Below are 8,956 nucleotides of genomic sequence, written 5' to 3' on the forward strand. Positions count from 1 at the left end.
TATTTGATTCCTCAGCACCACATAAGCAGAAAAAGCCAGAAGTGGCACTGTGGCTCAAATGATAGAGAGTTAGCCTTGAGCTGAAGAGTTGAGGGACATGCCCAGGCCCAGAGTTCAGGCACCAAGACCACCACCACCAACAACAAACCTGCTAAAATTACATTGGAGATTAAATCTCCAATTGATGAGTTTTGAGGGAACCATTCAGGCCATAGAAAAGAGGGTGTTGGATCTGATTATCTATAGGTTTCCTCTGTCCATAAATACAGAATGGACTCTAACTCTCAGAGCAGTACATGAGAAATCTGTTGAGCCTCTGGGAACCATTTCAAAGAAGCTGAGTTTCTTCCCAAATCACAGGTTGCACATGGACTCATTAATGCATTGGAAGTCCAAGTTCCAGCTCTGCCTTGAACTGGCTCTTCATGCTTGAAAAGGTCATGTTCTTTCTCTGAGTCTTCTCAGAGACTCAGCTGGAATATGACTGTTAGATGAAGTCATCTATTACTCCTTTCAACTCTGTCAAGAGAGGGGTGTTAAATGTCTGTGTGGTTCAGAGTTTTTGTCACAACAAATATGAGATTTGAATATAGAGCAAAATTCAACACATGAAGCAGTTAGAGTTGAACAATGAGAAAATACTTGTTGTCTAGGACGGGTAAATGAACAAACCTCAAATATAAGCAGTAAAGGAAATGCAAGGGAAGAAGAGAAAAGAAGAGGGAAAGAGGAAGAAGAAAAGCCACAGATAAAATCTGGATCTATTTTATCCAACCTAGGAATATATCTATAATTGTATTTTAATTTAAATATGAAAAGAAGATCATATTTTATTTTAAAAATACTTGAACTTTTAAAGTGAACAAACATGTTGTTGGCAAAATCTACACACTTTGTGGTGTAAAAAAAGACCCTTTCTCTGTAACCAAGGAAGTTTTTTTTGTGGTGTGTGGGTTTTTTTGTTTGTTTTTGTTGTTTTGTTTTTGTTTTTTTAGATAAAGTCTGGCTAATTTTGCCCAGGTTAGCTCAAAGTCTTGATCTTCCTGTTTCTACTTCTAATGTTGCTATTATAGCCATGTATCACTATGCCTGGCTTAACGTGGACTTTTTTTTTTTTCCAGAAAAGAATAAACCATGTAAGCAAGTCCACCTTTTGCCAATTCTTTTTCTTCATGGCCTTGCACATGCTTACCATTGAGCTGTATCTCTAGCCTCCCCTGCCTGTTTTCCTTTGAGACAGAATATTGCTAATTTCCCTGAAAGGCCTTAAACTACTTGTATAACCCATGTTGGTCTTGAACTGAGGATCCCTGAGGCCCATTAGGCCTCAAAGTCTTAAGCCTTATGCCTCAATACCTTAAGCCTTATTTTTTTTGGCATAGCTCTTTTGCTATTTGATATTTTTAGAAAGACATTTTAAGAAATTTAAATCTAAGCTGGGTGCTGGGTGCTAATGCCTATAATCTTAGCTACTCAGGAGCCTGAGATCTGAGGATCATGGTTCAAAGCCAGCTTGGGCAGGAAAGTCTGTGAGACTCTTATCTCCAATTAGCCACCAGAAAATCAAAAGTGACATGGTGGTGGCTCAAAGTGGTAAAGCACTAGCCTTGAGTGAAAAAGATCTGAGACAGTGGCACTGAATTCAAGCCCTACAACTAACCAAGAGGAAGGAAGGAAGGAAGGAAGGAAGGAAGGAAGGAAGGAAGGAAGGAAGGAAGGAAGGAAGGAAGGAAGGAAGGAAGGAAGGAAGGGAGGGAGGGAGGGAGGGAGGGAGGAAGGGAGGGAGAGGGAGAGAGAGGGGAAAAAAGAGGAAAGAAAGAAAGAAAGAAAGAAAGAAAGAAAGAAAGAAAGAAAGAAAGAAGGAAGGAAGGAAGGAAGGAAGGAAGGAAGGAAGGAAGGAAGGAAGGAAGGAAGGAAAGGAAAGAAGGAAGGAAAAATTTAAATCTGAAATGTACAATTGTTAGTTTGGTACCTGAGGCCCCTGTGCTCTGGCTTCAGCTGTGGTTTCAGGCTTTATCCTACCATCTCTCCTCTAGTTCAGACCTCAGGATTCACTGTTAGTGAACTAGCCTTTGGCTGCTTCTTATCTACATGTTAGCTTTCCCATTCCTAACACTTTAGCTCTTTTTTTTTCCCTTCTACATCTGCATACTTGTCCTTCCAGACTCTATTTCCATTCAATTTCCCCTTAGAAGTGTCATCTGATTTCCCAGTCTATGCACAGCCTCCCAAAGTCCTTACCCTGAAATGCCCATCCTATATTATTTCTGGCTCTTTCATGGCACTTATTTTCAGCCAGGAAATTTTTTCTAGAATACAGCTTTCTTGAGAACAAGGTTTGTGTTTGAGGGCAGCACATGGCAGAATTAAGGAGGCCAGGGATCTATGATACACAGACCTGGGGTTTGAGTCTTGACTCACGGTGAACCTAGGCAAGGTTACATGACCTTCTAGCTTCTGCTTACTCCTCTATCAAGAGAGATGGTTTCTACATCACAGAGCTAGGATGTGTCCCAGTGAGATCCTATACAAAATCAGTCACTCTCCTATTGAATATGACACAGACTATAAACACTTGATTTTTCTTAAACTCATGACCCTCACTGAGACTGACAGAAAGCCTCCACTTGATGAATCCAGAACCAGAAGCAGAAAGAGCATAACGTTGTACTAAAAAATTTATTGCTATCAACTATTTAGGCTGGTGCCGTGGCCCCAACTTTTGACACTGTGCTGCCCAGCCTCTATTGTATAAATGTCCTTTACTTTTTTGGGGGGAGAGGGGTGGTCATGGGGCTTGAACTCTGGGCCTGGGCGCTGTCCCTCAGCTCTTCAGCTCAAGGCGAGTGCTCTACCACTTGAGCCACCGTGCCACTTGTGGTTTGCTGGTGGTTTATTGGCGATAAGAGTCTCATGGATTTTCCTGCCAGGGCTGGCTTTGAACCGCATGAACCACCAGCATGAGCCACTGGTGCCGGGCTTACTTTTGAATTGTAAGTCAAATTTCTGTCTTTACAAAATGCAACATACTGTGGGTATGAAGTAGGTTGTCAGGAAATAATTATTTGAGTTAAATGAGCTACTATTTAATTTGAAGGAGTTCCCCAGGTTTGACATCTTCACCATTCTGCAAGTGATACATTTGTGTTGAGACGCAGTATTGCTAGGCCTGGAGGTCTTTCCTGTTCTCCTTCCAAGGGCCTCATTGCTGAGCCTGAGGAAGAAAGATTTCTGTTAAGAAAAAAGAATTTATTTTCTTTGCGTAGTTGTACAAAGGAGCCTCAATTCAACATGTCAGTTTCTGAGTACAATGTTCTTTTAAAAAATATTTATTCTCTTTCCAAGGAAATGTCAACAGTGATGAAGATGGTCAAAGTATTTCATAGGGAAGAGAATGATAAATTACAATTTTGCTGTATGCCCTTAAGCAAGTCACGTCATGTGTTTACCTCTGACCTATCAAATGATGAGGCTGAACCTAATAACTTTTAAACACGAACATTTTATGTTGTTATATTTTTTTCCTTCTCTTTTTCATATATCTCTAGATGTGCATCCAGGATGTAGAAATGTGGTAATTTGATCTATATAAAAATGTATTTGCCAAAATTAGAGAGCCAAACAAATAAAAGCATGCTTGCTCATACAATTTATTATTTCCATCAGTATTCATAGATTTTCATTGTATCAGTAGTAGTCAGTTTGGAACTTTAAAATCTTTGCTGGTGATATTATATGGTTTTTTTTTTTTGGGGGGGGGGGGGTCCGGTCGTGGAGCCTGAACTCTGGGCCTGGGCGCTGTCCCTCAGCTCTTCAGCTCAAGGCTAGCACTCTACCACTTGAGCCACAGCGCCACTTACGGCTTTTTTCTTATGTGGTGCTGAGGAATCGAACCCAGGGCCTTGAGCATGCAAGGCAAGCGCTCTACCACAGAGCCACCTTCCCAGCCCCTATTATATGGTTTTGTGCACTTGAAGTTCATAGTAGCATTGTATTGGTAACACACAATAATACTTCCTATAAATTTAACAAAAAAGTTGCATTAATACAGGTTTTTTTGAGATCTTTCAAAGACTTTGTTAAGAAGTCTCTAAAATATTGAGACATGCTATAACAACCAAAAGAAAAAAAATCATGAAAGAGAGATGTAAGGAAAAGCTGAATATTATCTGTACATCTAACATTTACTAGGTATCCGTCATCATTTATTCTATAAGGAAACTTAAAAGACACATTCTAAACTCAAATTTCCTGCTACCTAGAATAACATGTAAACATCTCTAACTATAAATTAAAAGTATGAAAATACTGTGCAAGCAAAGGCCTTTCTAAACATCCTGGGACTCAGGCTATAGATCAAAAGTTCATTTCAGTGCTTTCTGCCTTAAAATTAAACTCTGTAAAGTTTTGTACCTTGGAACATTTTACATGCATTCCTTATTTGATCTGCAGGATACACACACACACACACACACACACACACACACACACACACACACACACACACACACACCACACACACACACATACACACACACACCCCACACACGCATGCACACACACACACACCACCATCATCATCATTATTAATTTTACTTATTAATTACAGATAAGAAAACAGATTCAGAAATATAAAAATATCAGTCTTTGTTTCAGCATTAGCGTCCTGTTGGTAAAAAAAAAAAAAACAGAAAAACAAAAACAAAAACAAAAAAACTCCAATTCTTCTAGAGGTTTGGGAAGGAAGACCTGTGCTTTAACTTAAATCTGACATAATCCCTAATTCAATCAACCCTTCCCTTCACATAGTGAGTAGACACTTTAGAAAGGAGCTTGCATCAAAAACCAAGGAATTAAAGTGATTTCTCTCTAAATTAGATTCCAGGAGCCACACTCTGGGGTAAGAGTAGCAGACAGAATTAAAGCAGTGGAAGAAACAAATTGGAGGGGGGCAGGACAGAGAGGAGAAAATTACACCAAACAAACAAACAAAAGAGTCCAAGAGAGTAGGAAGACCCAGTGTGTTTGGGTAAAGCAGGAAAACCCAGATACATAGAGGAAAATAATGCTTGTCTTTAATTGCTAAGATTAAACATCTTTAATTGGGTAGGTTTTTTTCTCTCTCTCTCTTTTTTTATTGTGAGAATACCGTACAGAGGAGTTACAATTACATGGGCAAGATAATGAGTACATTTCTTAGCAAGCATTGTTGCCTCCTCGTTGTTTCCCCTTCCCATCCCTTCCTATATTCCTCCCCTCCCCCCACCCAATCCTCCTTTCACCCCCCACCAAAGTCGTTAAGTTCGTTTTTTGACATAACAACTTGTACATCTCTCATTGTTGCCATGGGTCCATCTGTATGGGTAAGTTTTTTTAAATATCTACTTACAGGTAGAGAAATTAAAATTGAAGCTGAGTGATTTATCCAAAGTCACATTCCCAGAGGGAGCCTAAATATTTGAGTCTTCAATGTGAAATAAAAAGCTGACAATTCTAACTCCTGGTGAGATTGTTTTGTGTCTAATAGATGAGTCCATTCCTACGACACACTCAGTCCAATGTTTGGAACAAAGAAAGTTCTCAGTAAATGTTAGCTACTAAGTTCATCTGTTAGATATCACTTCTTGAGCATTGTTCCTTTGATCCTCAATATCTTCCCAGGGATAAATGGATGCACAAAGTGGGAAAAGAATATGATGCTGTAGACTTGATGTCTTTATGGATGTCCAGCTCATACTGACCTTTTTGGACTGTCTTTGGCCTGCAGATGCCACAGACTTGATGGATGAGACGGAGCTGATTATATCAACAGTACACATTGACCTAACAAAAACAATAAGGTTCTCCCTACTAGGAATTTGATATTGAGCTTAGAAAAGACACAGGTCTTGAAGAGTTCTGAGGGATACCTATGAGGGATGTAGAGGAAGCCTGTATGCTATCCTATGAACTAGGGATGCAAAGAAGACAGTCTTCAGGAAGAAGGGAAAGCAGTCTGCAAAGGAAGACACACAAGACAAAGTTCATTACCCCAATCTCTTCCTAAGATCCAGCTATAACAGTCCTCAGGTTCTACTTCTTTTTTCATTTTGTTGTTTACATTGTCTCAAACAATCCCACCTATTGCTGCCATACACACTGGGTTACTCAACCAATTCGTGCTGGAGTCTAAATCCTGAAATCTCTATTGAATCAAAGGGCTTCTTCTTTAGGAGAGAGGACATTGAAGCTGAATACTTAGCACCCAGAGGAATACTTAAGTCACCTTGTGTCCAAACTGAGTCTGAGTGATAAAACTGTTTTAGACAATTTGAACTTCAAGTGCACAAAACCATATATTACCAGTGAAGATTTCAGAGTTCCCAACTGATTTGGAGCTATGTCTATCACTTCTCATTCAGATCCAGTCATGTTCTGAGCAGGCAATTTGCTATCTTGCAAAGAACTTTTCAAAGCAAAGAAAACTCAATTTAAGAGAAGAGCATTAGGCATTCAGTCTTCATGCAGTAATAAAACCTTGGTCAAGAAGAAGAAAGAAGAAGGAGGAGGAGGAGAGAAAGGGGGAGGGGAGGGGGAAGGGAGGAGGAGAGGAGGAGAGGAAGGAGGGGACAGGAGGGGGAGGGAGGAGGGGGAGGGGGAGAAGAAGAAGAGCAAACCCTAGTTTAGGATTGGGCCTAATGGCCCAAGGTCTCCTTGGCATGCCCTCAAAATTCTATGGAGCAATGTAAGGAGATGTATAAAGCCATAGGGGTTCTATCACATTAGCCAGCCAAGCTAAAGCTTCGAGACATTGGGCTACTAGCAGTTTGCCCACAATGTTGAAACAGGAGACAAAAATAAAGCATTAATTCTACCATTCACTGTATGGGACCCGGTATGACCTTAATGCCTTTTGACAGAGGTAGAAGACTGTAATTCTCTGTAAAAATGAATTGCTACAGAGATTTGGCAGAATAAGGTAGATGCCACATAGAAACCCAAAGGACAAAATGTCTGATATACATTCATTCAACAACCCCTGTGGGCTCATCGAAATAACTTGGAAAGAGAAGCCTTTTAAAATAATAGCTAACAGAAGTACTGCGAGAGCAATTAAGGGTGAGGAGGAGGTGGGAGCAGTAAAGCACAGGTTAGAAATGGCAATAACTCATGGGATATAAATATGCACTCAGGCAATCGCAAAGATTGGGACCAGATGACCTGAAAGAATTTAATGAAGCTGAAAATTCAGGCCAGTGATGTGAAGTACAGATGGCTGCTGAATTGCCAAACTGAGAGTCATCCAACCTCTTGTCCCTTAATGCAAATGGTAACCACAGTGATGTACAAAGAAGTTTCTCCTATTCTATTTGAATATCATTGCACACATTCTCATGAGAGAACCAGAGAGCAGAGAAGAGGTGAGCCAGCATAGAAGAAAAGACTCAACTTGGGTTCTCCTGGTATTACAAAGTATAGTATTAACTCTGATGTATCTGACAAATCAAGGACCATCGGGATGCAGAAACATGAGCATAACCTTTAATAGAGTGAGCTGATTTCAGGTAGGCCATTGTGAAGAAAAGCAGACTGGGGACTGTTGTAGTCATAGAACCTGGAACTGGAGAGATCCAACTTCAAATTACAGCTCTGCCACTTACCCATCATATGAAGTTGTGTGTGTCAATTCACTTCTCCTGTCTCCAGTTTCTCCTGCAAAATGGGAATCATAATATAAAAAGGCCATAGTAACATAAAGTGCCAAAGGAATACAAAGGAAGGCAAGATTCAGAGGTAGTTTTGGTGGCTGCTGCAAAGAGGCTCCTGGTTATTCCCTGGTTCCACCTGCAGCTCTCAGAACTCCCAAGGGTGACATCTCTTTAGTCTCACCCTCCCATACTGGAGCTTAAATGCTAAGAGGCTGAAGTCCCCTGATGCATGAGATTTCATGTTCTAGCAAGTTTCCTTTTCTTCCTTTCCTTCCTTCCTTCCCTCGCTCCCTCCCTCCCTCCCTTCCTTCCTTCCTTCTTTCCTTCCTTCCTTCCCTTCTTTCCTTCCCTTCCCTTCCCTTCCTTCCTTCCCATTCCCTCCCTTCCTTCCTTCATTCCTTGAAGTCTTCCTTCCCTCCTCCTTCCTTCCTTCCTTCCTTCCTTCCTTCCTTCCTTCCTTCCTTCCTTCCTTCCTTCCTTCCTTCCTTCCTTCCTCCCTCCCTCCCTCCCTCTCTTCTTTTCTTTCTTTTCTTTCTTTTCTTTTTCTTTATCAGTTGTGGGGCTTTGAACACAGGGCCTGGGGTGCTGTCCCTGAGCTTTTGTGTTCAAGGCTACCACTCTACCACTTTAAGCCACAGCACCACTTCTGGTTTTCTGGTGGTTAATTGGAGTTGCATGGACTTTTCTACCCAGGTTAGCTTCAAACTGCGATCCTCAGATCTCAGCCTCCTGAGTAGCTAGGATTACAAGGCATGAGCCACTGGTGCCAGACTAGCAAGATTTCTAATCTCCCAGCTCTCTTCTTAGTGGCCCTCTGCTCCCATTAAAACTGGACAGTAAATATATCCTTCATGCAAAGGTGAGGGATTGTATTTAGAAGGCTTGTCAAAGGATTGATTGAGTTTGACATTATCTTTCAGGCTGCTGAAACTCAAATGAGAAACAAATTATCTTGGGAATCAGGTAAAGGAGGAAATGTCACTGAAAAAGACAGCCCTGAAACAAGTGCAGATGGAGGTCTCCTGAGAAACACTGGCCACAGAGGGAAGTTAACACATTACAAGAAAAACCATGGCCTCAGTGGACTGTGAGGGTACCAGATTCACACACAAAAACCCCCATGGTACTTAAATGCATCCTAATCCTGCAGAGAGTGAGCATTCTTCCAAGGGATTATCTTTAATATGCAAGCAATTAAAAATCGTATAGGGTTAACTTTGCAGGCAGAGTGAAAAGACAGAACTCACATGTACTAAACACTAATCATG

This window comes from Dipodomys merriami, unplaced genomic scaffold (genome assembly GCF_024711535.1).
Source record: "Dipodomys merriami isolate MVZ:Mamm:240054 unplaced genomic scaffold, mDipMer1.0.p SCAF_21, whole genome shotgun sequence".
Classification (NCBI taxonomy): Eukaryota; Metazoa; Chordata; class Mammalia; order Rodentia; family Heteromyidae; genus Dipodomys; species Dipodomys merriami.